The following is a 17,911-nucleotide window of genomic DNA, read 5'->3' as shown; positions in this document are numbered from 1 at the left end:
GCTGACAGTTCAGGGACACAGAATTCCTGAAGCATACAGCTGTAAGTGTTGCCGTTGACATTCACAGAGTCAAGGAAGAAGAATGGCCAATTAAGCCAGCTGAGGAGATAGCACACAGATGATTAGCTTTGGCGTGTCCCATTCGTGCTCGTGGATTTGCACTGGATTGGCAAGTCCCCATATGAGGGTATTATGCTGAATGCAATGACCAGATGTGGTTCATCCCTGAACCACATTACAGCTTTTGGACAACCTTGATCTTATAGAGAAAGAGCCTGAGATCACACCGTACGATCCTTTGGATAGAAGTAGCACTGATATTCAGTTCTGGAGATGCTCTCCGAATGGACTTTCCTTGACTGAGATCAAAAGCCTCACAGACAGCTGCAACATTCTTCTCACTCTCCACACTTTGGGGTCTTCCTGAATGAGGTCTAGGCTATCTATCAAGAATCCAGTCTCCATGAACTTCCTGGAGTGTTGAAGATGATGTTTTGGTCTGGTGTGTAATGAGGTACATAGAGTGCCCGAAATTGTCGCTGCACTGCGGTCACAGATTGACGCACCTCCATCCTGCAGTGATTTTGCACCTCCGTTTTGAAATAAGCATGGCACTTCAAGAAAACAACAGAAACTACAAATCTGCACTTGAAAAAATTGTCAGTCAGTGAAGAGGAAAAAAGCAGAAGATTAATACTGACGTCATATACTTGCAAAGAAAAGAGAAAAAAAAACCATGAGTGACTTTTGAAACACCCTGTATGTGTATGTATGTAAAAATAAATAAAAAATAATATATATATATATATGAGGTCTGTTAGAAAACTATCCGACCTTTTATTTTTGCAAAAACCATATGGATTGAATCACGTGTGATTGCATCAGCCAAGCTTGAACTTCGTGGCATGCGTGAGTTTTTTCACGCCTGTCGGTTGCGTCATCGCCTGTGAGCAGTTTCCACCCCTCTTGTCGGATTTTATTGCGAATAAAATGTCTGAACGATTTGGAGCTTTGCTGCATCAAATTTTTCCAGAAACTGTGAGAGACCTCCAGGTGGACACCATTTGGAAAATTCAGATGGCTTTCAGGGACTTTTATGGGGATTACACAGATTAGGAGTGCTCCTGCCGCCTTAAAGACTGCCCACAGTGGCTGAGAGCGTGGCGCACTCCGAGCGCCGATCGACAGGCTGAAACCCCGCTGAAACAACCAGATCATTTACAAAGTGAAGGCTTTGTTGATCCGGACGTCATCTGACTTCCACAGAAATGGCAGAAGACGTGGACATCGCACTTTTTTCGGCACATTCCACTGTACAGGGTTTTGTCATGGAAGAGAGCGGAGGGATGCCCACAAAGGTGCAAATGGCTCAGACAAAGCACCTCCGTGTTGGTCTCCAGGACGGCTTTCAGCGGCTTTCAGACGGCTTCGGTGGCTTTTTAGTTGTGTGACTATCCGAGAACCCACTGTCTCCATATGGTTTTTGCAAACAAAAAAGGTCGGATAGTTTCTCCCGCCTGTGTGTGTGGTGTGGTGGGTGTGTGAACCTCTTAAATCACTCTAAAGTCAGTTTTAAGCAGAAATTAGTCTGTTTTAAGCAGAAACAAGGTGATAATTGGTGACGCTTTGAAATGACCGACGCACAGTGAACGCATCAGCCAGCAGCTCGTGGTGCATGTCCAGGCAATTGCAAGTGCAAGAAAGCAGGGTTTCACTGCAGCTTGTTTTCCAAGTGTAAGGGATGATGGACAAGCAATGACATGGAGACTTGATTTAATTAAGACCAGAAGATGTGTATGGAATGAATGATATGCGAGGTTTGCTTCATGCGCACAGCTCCAATTTATATTACTCATTTCAAGTGTAAATGTGAAGATGTTAAAATACATTTTTAAATATTAAGCCATATATTAACGTGTAGGTGTGTTCTCATGATTACATTCGACCTTTGAATTAATATCATTATTAAGTTACATTAATTAGTTAATTAATTAATTAACTAATAGCAAACTTTAATTTAACCTTGATTCAGTAGCATCAGAAAACTAGTTACACAAGCTGAATTACCCGTTCTACACACGGGGAATAGAGAAGAATTTTAGCCATGTCATTGTATATCATGTCACTTTAGTTAAGGTGTAGTAAGTTGCATTGCATTGTGTGTAATGTTGTTATCGTTTTCATAGAGCAATTTGTGTCATTCATGATAAAAAGGTGATAGCATGTTGTATCACAGCAATGCTGTGGAATACCATATACAACAGCTATATTTTTATTGAAAAAAACGTGCGTCTTAAGTGGCACGTGGTACCTGCTGGCCAGTTTGGATTGTAATTAAAGTGAATCCCAGCCAGCTGCTACTACATAGTAAGTAAGGTAATGCTGCTACCTGACCTGAGTACCACGTGAACTACAAAAATAAGGGCTCTAGTGAGCGGGTCGTGATTTAAGGCTGACCGTTGTGCATTTGTGTGTGCGTGTGCGCTTGTACACTTTCAATCTAAGGACCCCAGTGACCTCCCCCTTGGTGCCCCAGTCATCATACCAAGTTGGTGTCGATTGCTTAATTACTATGGCTGTGCATAACAAACACACACACACACACACACACACACACACACACACACACACACACACACACACACACACACACGGTCAGCTTAGTATATTAAGCTGGGCAGACACTGTACGATATTTTCAGTCATTGTACTTCACTTCAGAGTGTGCGACTTATGTTCTCACACTGCACGGCCCGATGCTCTGATGCGATCTGACTACTCACATTGTACCTTCAAAACCACATGTCGGACTCGTGTTTCCAGAAGCAAAATGTAAGCAGAAGCTTTTTTTTCAAACTTTATTTATATTTCTTATTTTTACAAAAACTCTTGATGGGAGACATCAGTTTTTTTTTTTTTTTTTTTTTTTTTTTTTTTTTTTAATACAAGACTTTAAATGAGTTGAAGAATAATGGGGAAAAAAGAACAGAAGCTGCTCTCCCAAAGAATGATCACTGTTTATGCTCTCTCCGGTGTTTGCACATGCACAGTGTTGAGAGATGCTTGAAGCACTGCTTCAGCAGCGCGGAACCCTCACGGTGGCCGACCAGAATATAAAACAGGTTTGATTTTCATCCGACCATAACGATTGCTGATTGGGAGGTGGTCGTGAGAGGTTAAACGCAGCTCGTTACTCCATGTATACTACATGATTCAGGACACGCGATTAAGCTGAAACTCGGCGCGATCCAAATAATTCTCGCATGAGTGAAAAATCGGCTGAAAAAGGGCCAAAACTTGCACAGTGGAAGCCCAGCTTTAGATGAACACGTCTAGTTTGTTCTTTCACTGGTGACATTTCCATGAAATTACGTTACAAAATGTTCCTTCTCTTTCAAATGACTCTTAAATTAAAAAATACATCAAAAATGGATTATTCATATCACTGAAACTTAGGGAAAGTGGTATTGCTTAACATGTTGGCACTATAGGAGGTAACATGTTTTATATCGCCGACATTAATGAGCGATGCTATGAGAACCATAGGGCCCCTTCACACATAGTACGAATCACGGCGAAACAGTTCGTATGAGTGAACCACGAAAACATTGAGCCGATGTTGGGAGGAACACGTGGTCGGGCAGGCGTGAACGATGATGGTGCACGAAACCATCAGCAGCGGGAACACGATGTGAGCAGCTGGAGCATGTGTAGCCACATTGCGCAGCTGCTGTGGAAAAAAAATAATACATGCCACTCATGGGATTCAAACCTGCAATTTACAAAAGCTTTGATTGCCAGGCAGAAACTTTACCATTGTGCTACCATCACTGTCCTATAAAAGGTGCGGAAAAATGCCTGAAATCAACAAGGAGATAGACGTATGAAAAAAAAAAAATAAATCCACACACCATAAAAACACTGCATTTTATTGAATCCCTCTTATCAAGCGGACAATACAAGTATGAACCATCTGTGCCTCTGTAGATAACCCATGGTCACAAATGTACAGTCATGTAATGACATGAATGACATGGTGAAATCTTATCATGTCCACATCTACTGGCCTGGCGTATCCAGCTGGTCGCACATGCATCTGGCCCAACACACGTGTCCTGTGGACGGTGCGCAGCAGGAGAGACACCGCGTCATGTGGAACAAGCTCACATGGGTGACGTGACATTCAGATCACCTACTGCGATCACCTACTACTTATGATCTGACCGTCCGTTTCACTTGGGGCAGCCTGTGGATGGGCATGCCGTGCGTTTGCTTACTGCAGCCCATTGCAACAGCAATGTATGTTTTTATGTATATCCACATGAGGACAGCAAGCAGACACATGTCACAGTGGACAATTGTAAGTTTCCTGTCCGTCCGAACACGGTACGTGTTCCCCAGCTGTGACATCCACAGCCAGAGATCTCAACAGCTGTGGCTGTCAGCGGCAACAGCCCCTGTCAGTTCAGCTCACACACCAGCGTGTCACTGGTTCTGTTATGGGATCAGTTTCTTTTAGTTATTTTACTGCTGTTTAGTTATTCCACATCCATCCGCAACATATCCGCCACCTGTTTTGCGGATGGGGGGGGATCACACGCGCGATTCACATGCGCGGCACGTGTTTCGGGGAAGCTGATACTCTGGCACACCACATGTGCATTGCTGTCTTGCAACGCCACACTCGTGGGGGCACTTAGACAAATTTCACAGCCAGCTCGAAAGTGATCATCTGTTCACTATTTTTGTGCTAACAGCGTGAATGGCCACACATTTTTTACAGTAGTGTTCAGAATAATAGTAGTGCTATGTGACTAAAAAGATTAATCCAGGTTTTGAGTATATTTCTTATTGTTACATGGGAAACAAGGTACCAGTAGATTCAGTAGATTCTCACAAATCCAACAAGACCAAGCATTCATGATATGCACACTTCTAAGGCTATGAAATTGGGCTTTTAGTAAAAAAAAAAGTAGAAAAGGGGTGTTCACAATAATAGTAGTGTGGCATTCAGTCAGTGAGTTCTTCAATTTTGTGGAACACACAGGTGTGAATCAGGTGTCTCCTATTTAAGGATGAAGCCAGCACCTGTTGAACATGCTTTTCTCTTTGAAAGCCTAAGGAAAATGGGACGTTCAAGACATTGTTCAGAAGAACAGCATAGTTTGATTAAAAGTTGATTGGAAAGGGGAAAACGTATATGCAGGTGCAAAAATTATGGGCTGTTCATCTACAATGATCTCCAATGCTTTAAAATGGACAAAAAAAAAAAAAACATGCGTGGAAGAAAGTGGAAAGCAATCATCAAAATGGATAGAAGAATAACCAGAATGGCAAAGGCTCACCCATTGATCAGCTCCAGGATGATCAAAGCCAGTCTGGAGTTACCTGTAAGTGCTGTGACAGAAGACGCCTGTGTGAAGCTAATTTATTTGCAAGAATCCCCTGCAAAGTCCCTCTGTTAAATAAAAGACTTGTGCAGAAGAGGTTACAATTTGCCAAAGAACACATCAACTGGCCTAAAGAGAAATGGAGGAATATTTTGTGGCCTGATGGGAGTAAAATTGTTCTTTTTGGGTCCAAGGGCCACAGACAGTTTGTGAGACGACCCCCAAACTCTGAATTCAAGCCACAGTTCACAGTGAAGACAGTGAAGCATGGTGGTGCAAGTATCATGATATGGGCATGTTTCTCCTACTATGGTGTTGGGCCTACCTGGATACCAGGTATCATGGATCACGATACCTGGCATACCAGGTATCATGGATCAGTTTGGATATGTCAAAATACTTGAAGAGGTCCTGTTGCCTTATGCTGTAGAGGACATGCCCTTGAAATGGGTGTTTCAACAAGACAATGACCCCAAGCGCACTAGTAAACGAGCAAAGTCTTGGTTCCAAACCAACAAAATTAATGCCTCGCAGATGTGAAGAAATCATGAAAAACTGTGGTTATACAACTTAATACTAGTTTAGTGATTCACACGATTGCTAAAAAAAAGCAGTTTGAACATAATAGTTTTGAGTGTGTAGCGTCAACAGCAGATGCTACTATTATGTGAACACCCCCTTTTCTACTTTTTTTTTTACTAATAGCCCAATTTCATAGCCTTAGAAGTGTGCATATCATGAATGCTTGGTCTTGTTGGATATGTGAGAATCTACTGAATCTAATGGTACCTTGTTTCCCATGTAACAATAAGAAATATACTCAAAACCTGGATTAATCTTTTTAGTCACATAGCACTACTATTATTCTGAACACTGCTGTAAGTGCCAAGCGAGTGGTGTTAGATATTCGTTTGTCTCACCTGGAATTTGGCCGACACCTGGTGCGAGAGGGATCGAATAGGCTCTCACAGGGCACTCTCTGTCTGTCAGCTGCTGGTGTGTGCAAATACGTGTAGTTGTAGCAACAGGTGTACGAGCCGTTGGAGGCAGCTCCGATTTTACATGTATTGCATACGATTTCTGCGTCGTGTGCAATTCATTCACATTCGTACTATGTGACCCCTTATTTTCTCCAACACCATGCCAAATTTCAAGAATCCGTAACAAGGTGTATGATAATTTCAAATTCCCTCTCTGCTATATGTGTATAGACCATATACCAGTGGTGTCCAAAGACATTCCAGAAAGGCCCACAAGTTTGCCGGTTTTCTTTCCAGACACTGACTCCAGCAGGTGGTTTCACTGATTAACTGCTTCCATCTTCTCAATGTGATGTGAATCAGTGAAACGAATACCTGTAAATTACCTTGTGTACTTACACATATATTTGTAACTATAACAGTGTGTGACATATAATGATGACATTACCTCCACCTCTCCACTGCTGGTTAGTTCTTTGACCTGAAGATTTGTGTTTCTGCTTTCAACCAGTAGAGGTCACCACAGGCCTACTAACAAACACCATTTTTGTCTCAATTTGTTCTGTTATTAAAGAAAAGAGGTTTTAGTGGTTTGAAAAAGTGGTATTTTATGTCATTGAGAATACTTCTTCCTTTTACTGCTGCTATTAAATGTGTAGTTTTAAAAGCATGCCTTCAGAAAGGAAAATATCAGCCACATTATATTTTGTAAAGATGATGTGGTGAAACTGTTGTGGGGCTCAGCTTTAATAACATCTAGATCATTAACCTTTAAGATTTCCTCAGCCTGACCTGACATCAGAGACACAAGATAGGTTTACATCCAGATTGCTTCAATTATTTATGAAATCAGTAAATAAAAATACAATAACTTTCTGTCTGTGTGCACAGCCCTAAGTAAGTACATTTGCTTGAGGACTCTGCTTGAGTATAAATTTCTACTTGAATGTTTGTATTTTATGCTTCTAGGGTCAAGTATTGTACTTTTTGCTCCACTGCAGTTTTCTGGCAGTCTCAGTCTGAGATTCAAGAATTCTTTCTTGTCATTATGCATACACATAATGAAATTTTGTTTGGTAGGTTTTGGCTTCTGAAAGGCACAAGTACTTTATTTTGTTTGTAGTTTCAGATTAACAGTAGACAATATCATCAATAAGTAAATTATTCTGTGGCTATGATGGAAAAATGGTGCATAAAATGTTTAATGTGATGTATTTGTAATCACTTTGTGCAAAAGCACGTATTAATTACTCAATTTCAGCTCCATTGTGGTGTTGTACAGAGGCAACATTTGGTGTTTCGCAGTTGTGAATTTCGTGCCGTCTCATTGTCCGTGACTCGTGAGAGATCAGTTTCAGCAGAGTTCCGGTTTCACAAACCGAACGGTCCGCCCCTAAAATTGGTCCGCCCTGCCTCCACTGCGCATGTGTAATTTCAGAGCTCAGCAGCTTGTCTGAGACAGAGGTTCTTCACCCAAAGCGATCAAATGGATTAATGGGATTATTAACCATCAAATGACAAGGTAAAACCTCATGAATCATTCTAAAGTCAGTTTAAGCAGAAATGAGATGATACTCGATGCTTTGAAATGACGGGGGGCAGTGAATGCATTAGCTAGCAGCTCGTGTAGCTGCAGCGCTCTGATCACTACCCCGTGTTTTATTGTGAAGTAATGCTGAATCTATGTGGAAATGACTATTGGACAAAAGCTTCAGTTATCTGTTGCTGAGATAGATGATGACTGGGGTGCAGTTTTAAGCAGAAAAGAGGTGATAGTCGGTGAACTGTGACTAATGATGCATGTGTAGTGAAGACAGGGCAGACCGATTTTTAGTGGGGACCGTTCAGTCTGCGACACAGGTTCAGGGTACAATATAAACAAACGTTGTGAAGTATGGACAACAAGATAATATTGGGGCACCGCAGAAGTTCCTCATAGGTACTACACCTCCTCTAAATAACCCTGTCAACTTCAGTGAACGTGTCATCATCATAATTGCCCGTGAATTCGCTAGATCAATGCCATCCACGTCCTCGTTAGCCATTGTTTATATGGCTTTGAAACGCCGGAACTCTGTTGGTGCCGGGGTGCATTCTGGGAAGCACAAAAACGTGATGTCCAAGTACTTGTGGACCTTTCTGTATTTTCTTATCAAAGCTTTAGCTTCAAAACCACTAGATACAAACCACTACATTAATAAAAAATGTAAAAAAAAAAGTATGAAATGAATTGGTGCTGCTGTGTGATGTGGAAATTTTGCACTTTCCGTTGAGTTATTATTTTTTTTCCTAGGAATTTTGAAAAGATTGGCAGTCCTGGGTTGTTTCATGGCGTGGTCTTTTAATAATCTGAAGTCAAATTAAAGCAAACAATTCCTCTTTAAAACCCTATTAACACAATCCATAATTTGCATCACATTTTACCAAAATTGGAGCAACTTTAACTTTTGATCCCTGTTCTAACTGAAATTGACCTTTGTCACCATTTTTTTCTGTTTTTACCCCATAACTCCATAACATTCAGTGATAGTCCAAACTATACCTTTTTGGAATCTTTATAATCAGACAAATAATATGATATAACTTTTAATATGATTGGAATAATATTCAGTTTTAATCCCTGTGTAAATCTTCATTGACCTTTGTAGGTCATTAGAGGTCAGCTCCAAGATGCCTCAATATCTGAGAATAAACAGTTAATTTAGAATATGTGTGCCAAATTTGGTGCTTTCATAACAAAATTAACAATTGTTATGAAAATTTTAGCTAAACTGCAACACTAAACTGGTTATCGACATCCAAGCTTTTTGTTTTTCAAATCCTCTGCTGAGGCTAGGTGAAAATAATAAATAATTCACAGTGTCCATTAGGGTTAAGCATTTTTTATCCATTACGATAAACCATTTTTGATGAGTACGAGCATGATACGAGTAAAACTCATCAGTAACTCACAGCACCCGCCCCTCCCTACACAGACACATCTCTGCAGCCTCTCGCACACACAGACAGGGACTGATCTCTCTCTCTGTGCTTGGCTTGATTCCAGCTCATGTTTCTGCTCTCTTCAGTACTCCTTAGGTTTTCTTCAGCTCGCCTCTATTTTGATTTGTATGATATTTAAAGTTACTTGGTGAACTTGTTTCGTAACATACGTGCTGCATTTGACAAGACAGAGCTGAACACGGCTCATGCCGCGCCGGTCACTGCATCCACTCCGGCCTTTTTTTTTAACCGTTTTTTTGTTCTTCATTTGATTGGGTGATATAAAGTCAGTTGGAAAACTTTGCTCCTACTGAATACGGTGCTTTTGAGAAGAATACAGTGAACAAGGCTGACATATTATTTCCCTGTTTGCCATCATTGGATGTTTGCATGAATCATCAAGTTCATACACTTGCACACATACACACGTATACAGTAGCTGAACACACAAAGTAGCCTATTTTAAATTTTTTATTGAATATGGCAGCATGCAGTATCTGACACTTTCTTACTGCAGTTCATAAAAATAAATTGGTCAGTAGAACAACCTCTGTCTCTCCCTCTCACACAGTCACTCAGTCACACACACACATGCACACACAGACAGACAGACAGACACACACACCTTAATGAACATTGTTTAACTTTGTGTGGGGAAAAAAAAATGCCAAGAATGTTAGGTAGTAAAAATAAATAAATTATTGGGGAAAAAAAAAATCACAGTTTGATCATTAAAAAAATAAAATAAATAAAAAAGTTGTGTTGAGTATGACCACTCTTGTTCATGCATACTTAGTAGTTCATAATTTCGTACTACATTGAATGTCAGTTCTGAGGCTGTTCTGTTATTCATTCATACACTTAAAGGAGACCTGCATTGAAAAGAAATGCAGTCAGATTTTTTGAACAAAAAATGACTTACATTTACACATGAGATCCTTCTGAATGTAGTAAAGTAAATCTGCAAGCCCAGATCTGTCATTCAACGGAGAAATCTTCATTTGAAAATGACAAATTTACAGCTAACATTTAGCCCTCCGCAAATTGTCCCTCTCATCATGGACGCTGCCGAGACGTCACGGACAAGACCCTCTCCCAGCATGCATTGCGCCAATTGTAATTTGTGGATTTACGTCAGTTTGCATCTGCACCTTTTTCTTGTCTTATACGGAAGGATCTACTTTTTTTAAAACTTCATATTGTCTTGCGGCACGTTTGGTGAGTACACATTTCTTTTATTTGTGCTTGAAAATTATTTTGGGGGACTTTTTCATACGCCCGTTTGATTGAGTGGTGTCACAATGAAAATCTACTGTCTTTCGCCTCCGGTACCATCGTGGGATATGGAAGTGAGACCCGCAAAGAATCCCAGTCATTAAAAATATATAAACCTCTCTCAGCATCCATGGAGCTCTGGGGCTGCGATTGCCGAGACGTGCGGTGCTGTGGATTTTGCCGCAAGACGTCTGTCCTTGCAGCAACAGGTGTACCGGCCGCTTCGCATTAAAACAGCAAGCGTAGCGGAGGCAGAGAGCGGGAGAGGAAGAACAGCGCCCGCTGTCGATGTCGTTGCTGATCTGAGCACACAGATCTGTATCTCACATTCAATGCAGCTTACTTTTGGATGTTGAAACCAGGACGTGTATAAGTAACATTACTAACAGATAAAATCAATTTCAGTACGGGATCGGACTGAAGGCGGGAGCACGTCGTGTTGTCCCTGACGTCATGGAAATGATACGGCTGTACAAACTTTTCACAGAGGGCTAAATTTTAGCTGCAAATTTGTCATTTTTAAACGAAGATTTCTCCGCTGAATTACAAATTTGGGCTTACAGATTTACTTTACTGCATTCACAAGGGTCTTATAAATACATATCAGCTATTTCTTTCTGAAATCTGACCACATTTATTTCAATGCAGGTCTACTTTAAAAATATTCATGTTCTGAGTTTATAAAAACTTCTTCTGTAAATAGTTCTACTTTTGTAATCAAAAGCATTGATTTGAATCTCAATTCTGAGGCTGTTCTGTAAATATTCTTTCATGCACTTAAGAATATTCATGTTTTAAGTTCATAAAACACTTATTCTGTAAATAGTTCTTACTTTTGTGATCAAACACATTGATTTGAATCTCAATTTTGAGGCTGTTCTGTCAATAGTTTTCAAATAAACAATAAATATAGCAACTTCTGATCAATCCATATCAATTTCAGACTTAAAATATTGTAGCCCCACCCATTTCTGGTTAAACCACACTCACTTCCATTCTAGGCCTTGCCCACTCCGAGTACAGATACGGGTACAGATAATTTAGATGGTTGAACAGATACAGATAGTGGTGTACTCTCTCTAATCCCTAGTGTGCATGTATGTAACACCAGGCAGTCAACTCTCACTCTCTGACCACGCAGTGATGATATTTCACTACCAATTCATTTCATCTTCATGTCATAGGGCCATCGTGCTTCACTGCTGTGTCCGTCTCTGCATCTCACGGCTGTCTCACGTTTTGCGACATTTTCATGCACTTCCACTATCTATTGTCGCAGATGCTGCCAAGATGGTCAAAACTGCTGGCTCACCCATAATTCTAACGTCAGTGAAATCATTATACCGTGTCTACCATTTATGTGTGTATTGCATCTTGTGGATGGGTAGTGTTAATTTCTGAGTTTGTGAACAACAAACACCAAAGGTGCACAGAATACACAAGGCAACCATCATACGGATGTGAATGTGAAGTTAAGAGCACACATTTCCACCCTTACAAGTTAGTTGTGCCTAAAACATGAAGACATGATTCTGTGTCTTGAATAAAAAGGTTGCTAATATCACAGTGTGATGAACTTCCAGCGCTCAATGTACTTGTGACATAATGTGAACAACTTTTTTTCTTTAAAGGCCTGTTGAATAAAATTCCTCATTGTGTTAAAGTATTTGTTGTGTTTCAAGTTTGTATAAATGCCCCTCTTTGCACACCTGATCCCATCATACCTCAGACATTGAGCAATGTAGGTCCTGATTAGGACTTGGCTGGAAGACCGCTTAGGAACACCAGGAGCTCCATATATCTTTCCCCAAGTAGAAGTGGAATTGCATCAGGAAGAGCATCATGTGTTAAACTTGTAAAAACTTGTGGTGACCCTGAGCAACTGGGGCCAGCCAAAAGCAAATAAATAAATAAATCCTTTCAAACATATACATCATTCATGTTATTCTAGTGCATCAGTGAATATAGAGACAAAGTTTGTCATTTTAAAATAAATATATCCATGTTACTTTTGTGTAGCATGGCCAGCATACCCACTGGGGGATTTTAGTGAAAGAAATTATGATATAGCTTAAGAGTAACTGTAACACTGGAATTTTGTGTGTGTGTGTGTGTGTGTGTGTGTGTGTGTGTGTGTGTGTGTGTGTGTGTGTTGTTTCAAGCAGGATTACATTAATTTCCTCCCTCTCAAACACATGGATGTGCAGGTTGCTAGTTGTGTATATTTCTATATGGGTCTCTAATACAGAACCGATATGGAAATCAGTGGAGCACATGGGGTGTAGGTGTTTGTAACTTGCATTTATCTGAACAGGAGGTTGTGTTGCATTGACTGAACTGTGGTCAGTGGTCCACAGAGAGAGGGGCCGCTTTAATGACATCATCATTGAACTGAGGAGACCTTTAAAACCAACAGCTATGAAAATGGAGCCATTTTGCTATCAATGAACTTAATGTACACCACTCCTCCTTGTTTACTAGGACGGTCATTAACATCAATATCAATATATGCTGATATATCACACTATTTGCTATCTATTCACCATAATCTGGCAATGTACTTTGGGGACATTCTGAATATTGTTCTTTGTTTTTTTTTTGTTGTTGTTTGTTCCTGCTATACATTTTCATTGTTCATTTTTGCAACCATTACATTGCACAAGGTAACAGCTGCCTCTTCTTCTTCTTCTTCTTCTTCTTCTTGTCCAGTGCAGCTTTAAGCATAAGCTCTTTTGCAATTTGGAATTGGTATGGTACGTAGGCATACTGCACCTTTGTGTACATTAATATTAGCCATTCAGTAGAAAAAGGGAAGACCAAATGTTGTTACCTGCTTAGTGGTGACCCACTGCTTAAGCCATTCTAACAGCAGTGATGAAAGTTTTCCGGAAATTACCGGAAGTCCGGGTTTTTACTTACTTGGTGAACATTTCCTGGTTATTTTTGATAGACACGTCAGAATCCATTCATTCAGTTCCATTCAGTTCCACGCCCAAATAGTTGGTGGCAGTAATGTTCTGTGTTGGATTGCAAGCCACTGATAATCTCCAAATAAGAAGAATGGTTATTTTGTTTTAGGAGTTTATTAATTCATATTTTTGGGGACTGCGCGGTTGTTTTCCTAACAGTTTACTTTGTTAGGGACATTAAAAGTTATGAGCTGCGTATTTCTTCTAGTAATGATACATTAAATGGAGCTAACCGGTGACTCTTCCAGCTGCTAAAAATGCTAATGCCGTTAGCATTCAGATGAGACTTTAACGCTGTCTGCAAGTCACAACCACAAGATTAATGGCTTTGAGTAACGGACAAAAATTTGTCTGAGGTGAGTAAGTAATTGAAAATGATATGTGACGTTAATGCTCTGCTGAAGTTTATCAGCTAATGTTAGTGCTATCGCTAACATTTACCAAATAAAGCTACACAGTTTTTAATTGTTACTGTCATCACTGAAGTAACAACTTTAAATACCTTAGATTTTTTGTTTTAATTTTATTTGTAACTATCAAAGAAAATAGCACAGCACTGTTTCATATTTCATTTTGTTTAATGTACACATTACTTTTCATGCTTTTTTGTTCCTTATAATGTTAATCAAGAAATTATCTCAGCAACAACAACCGATAAGTTATGGCTTTAATTTACAGATGAGCATCAAAGATTTCTAAAAAAAATCTTTTTATTATTATTAAAAATATTTTAATCACTAGATTTCTAATGTAAGAAGAGGTTTTTAACTTAAAAATATGCAGTATAATTGGAAATTAATCTTGAAGTAAAAACACATTTATAAGGATTTTAAGGTGGCCAAGAAATTGAAAACAGAGATAATAAATAGCTCCAAAGCTCCTGCCAAAACTAGGAAAACTCTGAAGTGAGTGAAGGTTTACAAGTTGATGCATTACTCCTGTTGTTCCATTTGAATTGACACTGAGAATGATTATTTTTGAGTTCTTTGAATTGTCATTTCCTTTGTACTTTTCTGAACCACAATGTATGTTTTTTGGATTAAAGGCCGGTAACATAATACAAGTTGTGTGAAAAGACTGGGGTGGAGCACTTGACCTGACCCCCCAAAAAAAAAAAAACTTTTTTTTTTTAAGATTTATATGGTGGGTAAATAGACCTGCACCAGAATGAATCTGAGATTTCCCCACCACCATTTTCATTTTTTTTTTCCAAGGCCCACTTTCATCCTTGTAACAATAAAGAGATCAAATACACAAAGTACAACAATGAATTATCAAAAATGGAAAACAGGAATAAAACAAGTCCCAATTATAGATCATTGTAATTGCCCATTTCATTTTCCTGAACAATGGAGTGAAGCGTGATTACTCACCTGTGTCCTCACTCTGAGTAATCCATGTCTTTAGGAGGAAAGTCGTGCAGACCCCGGACTCCTACAGGTGGATAACATTCAGTGGGCAGTGCAGTTCTGACTGTGGGGAGAAGAGGCACCTGAAGTGGCACTTTGTTTGGGATATCTTCATTAGAATGAACGACTAGACTCTACGTCAACAAGAACTGCAGAAACGTATCGATAATCTGATGATATCATATGGGAAAGCTTTTGAATAAATACATCGATTCTGACAACATTGACAGTTGTACTGTTAATGTACACCTTTTTGAGGGCTTTGTCAAAGAACGTGTAGTGTGCCCCACTCGGTATACGGTGCATCCGGAAAGTATTCACAGCGCTTCACTCTTTCCATATTTTGTTATGTTGCAGCCTTATTCCAAAATGGAATAAATTAATTTTTGTTTGACAACCTGAAATTTTTTGAAACCTTCACCATCTAAAAGTATATATTCTTGGCTATCTTTTGTTCATAGATGGTTGTGGTGCAACCCTTCATTGAAGAAATATTATTATATTATTATAATTTTTTTTTTTTTGTAGCACCTCATAAATGCTCATTTTCAACATTCGTTTTAGTGTAATTCCATGCAGATTTCATTAGTTCCTGAAACTGCAATAGGAAACACGAGATAACAGAAAGTCACTTAACATGCTTAAGGATCTTCAATATTTAGGAACATAGATTATCATCCGATGAGTCCTCTGAGATTATAGTATCATATATCTGGGAATGCAACCAAACTTGTATATGGATTTATTTTTCAAAATACTGTACATTACATCCACAACATTATCATTTTGTCCAAACATTAAATGAAACATAGTCAGCACAGTGTACATTAAATGACTCATGTCAAGTTCATCATAAACAGTTTTGCAGAATTAACAGATTCCTCTTTCAGATGATATCTGCATCCTGTGGCAGTTGTGGGTGCTGGCATCTTGGTTATAACATGATTTACCTTTTTAAAATAAATCTGAGATGGTCAGGTGGGGGAAATTGTCTGAAATTTGTTGAAATGACATGAAATGACCCATATAGGGCAAATGAACCATGCCCGTTTGTGTCTACAAAAACATTTTCCAGCATTTTGAATTTCTTGAATTTCTTTTTTTTTAATTACTCCAGGGTTGGCATAAGGAATATTTGATCCACACTAAACAAGCTATCATTTTATTTTTAAAAAAGATTGACTAAAAAAGATTTATTTAACATGACAGGCTCATTCATTATGTCACATAGAAGGTATGTGTCAAATATGATACAAATCACCCACAAGGAGGCACAATAATAACCACTTTTATGTTACGGGTAGTAACTTCTGAACCATAGGTCACAGAATCCAAATTCTTTTGTTTCACTGAAGTGCTTAAATGCTTATGTAGCAAATCACTGCTTTGTGTCTAAACATTTCCTATGATTTTCTCACAATTTTTGCTTAATCTTCACCAAGTTGGGCATGTACACAATTTGAACAAATAAAAAAAAATAATCATTTTTTTTAAAAACATGTTTTGCTATTTTCCTGTTGCCAAACTTGAGTAGGCAAAGAAATGCACTATATGTCATGAATGAATTACTGTACTGAAATCAAACTTGGTGGGCGTGATCATACCAAGAAAAAAAAAGATGACCAGTCTGATGGAGGTGGGATTAAATTGCATTTGTGTTGGAATACAGACCACCATTCGGCTTTGTAGTTGAGCTTTACTGAAACAAGCACAATGCATTTTCTTTCATGAATTAAAAGGTTTGAACCTGATTTCTCAAAACACATGCCTCAGTTGAACACTGTGTCTTATTCACATGCACTGGACTCTAAGACATGCATTACTGTATGTTTATAAAAAAAAAAAAAAAGCATTTATTCTCCAAAAATTCACATTTTGTTGTCTGTTTCTCTATATATTTTTGAAAGTCCTCAAATTTAATCTCTTAGTTCCTTTTCCTTCACTTTCTGTTAAGTAAGTGCAAATTTGGTAAAATTTTCTTCATGTTTTGATTTGAAATAGAATGTGCAGTGTTCCCAATGCATTTGAGTGTATGAAAATAAAAGCGATTTTAAGGATTTTGACCTATGTTTAGTTTTGTAAACAGTGCTATTATTTTGAACACAATTCTGTGTGTGTGTGTGTGTGTGTGTGTGTGTGTTTCAAAAATCACTCATGGTTTTGTATTGTTTCTTGAAAATGTAACTGAAACATAAAGTGTGTGAAATTCACATGGTAAAATTTCTATTAACTGAGAATATTTGTGGTACCATCTTTGAATTGGAATGTTCATCCATAAGTCAGTGGTACACCTCAATGTGTGCACCACCTTTTTTGTAGCAATCAAGCCAACATTTCACGCATGACTGACCAACATTTTCCAACATTTCAGGATTCATTGATCACATGGGTTTTTTAATGCATTCTTCAAGCATTGGGAGATCCCATGGTCTTGTTCCATAGACGTTCGGCTTGAAGTCCCACAAGAAAAAAAGTCACATGGTGTGAGATCAGATGAATGGGGAACCCTTTCCATGGGACCACGATGACCAGTCCACTGATCCGAGAAGTGCTCATCCAGGAACGCACGAACTTGACACGGATAATGCGCTGGGGCATCATCTTGTTGAAAATGACTTGCTGCATGTTAGCTACAGCTGACAGTTCAGGGACACAGAATTCCTGAAGCATACAGCTGTAAGTGTTGCCGTTGACATTCACAGAGTCAAGGAAGAAGAATGGGCCAATTAAGCCAGCTGAGGAGATAGCACACCAGATGATTAGCTTTGGCGTGTCCCATTCGTGCTCGTGGATTTGCACTGGATTGGCAAGTCCCCATATGAGGGTATTATGCTGAATGCAATGACCAGATGTGGTTCTATCCCTGAACCACATTACAGCTTTTGGACAACCTTGATCTTATAGAGA

General features: G+C 39.1%; 1 protein-coding gene and 1 long non-coding RNA gene across 2 annotated transcripts in view; both read left to right on the top strand.

Annotated features, from left to right (window-relative positions):
* Window positions 1-17,911, top strand: part of rsu1 (Ras suppressor protein 1) — a 213,396-nt gene that overhangs the window by 19,615 nt on the left and 175,870 nt on the right.
* LOC117512656 lies at window positions 13,483-15,052 on the top strand. The gene is made up of 3 exons (XR_004561354.1): window positions 13,483-13,497; window positions 13,577-13,580; window positions 14,838-15,052. It is a non-coding gene; the product is annotated as an uncharacterized LOC117512656 (long non-coding RNA).

This window comes from Thalassophryne amazonica, chromosome 1, assembly GCF_902500255.1.
Source record: "Thalassophryne amazonica chromosome 1, fThaAma1.1, whole genome shotgun sequence".
Taxonomy (NCBI): domain Eukaryota; kingdom Metazoa; phylum Chordata; class Actinopteri; order Batrachoidiformes; family Batrachoididae; genus Thalassophryne; species Thalassophryne amazonica.
The sequence above is the reverse complement of the archived record's forward strand: the minus strand, read 5'-3'. Positions and strand labels throughout refer to the sequence as shown.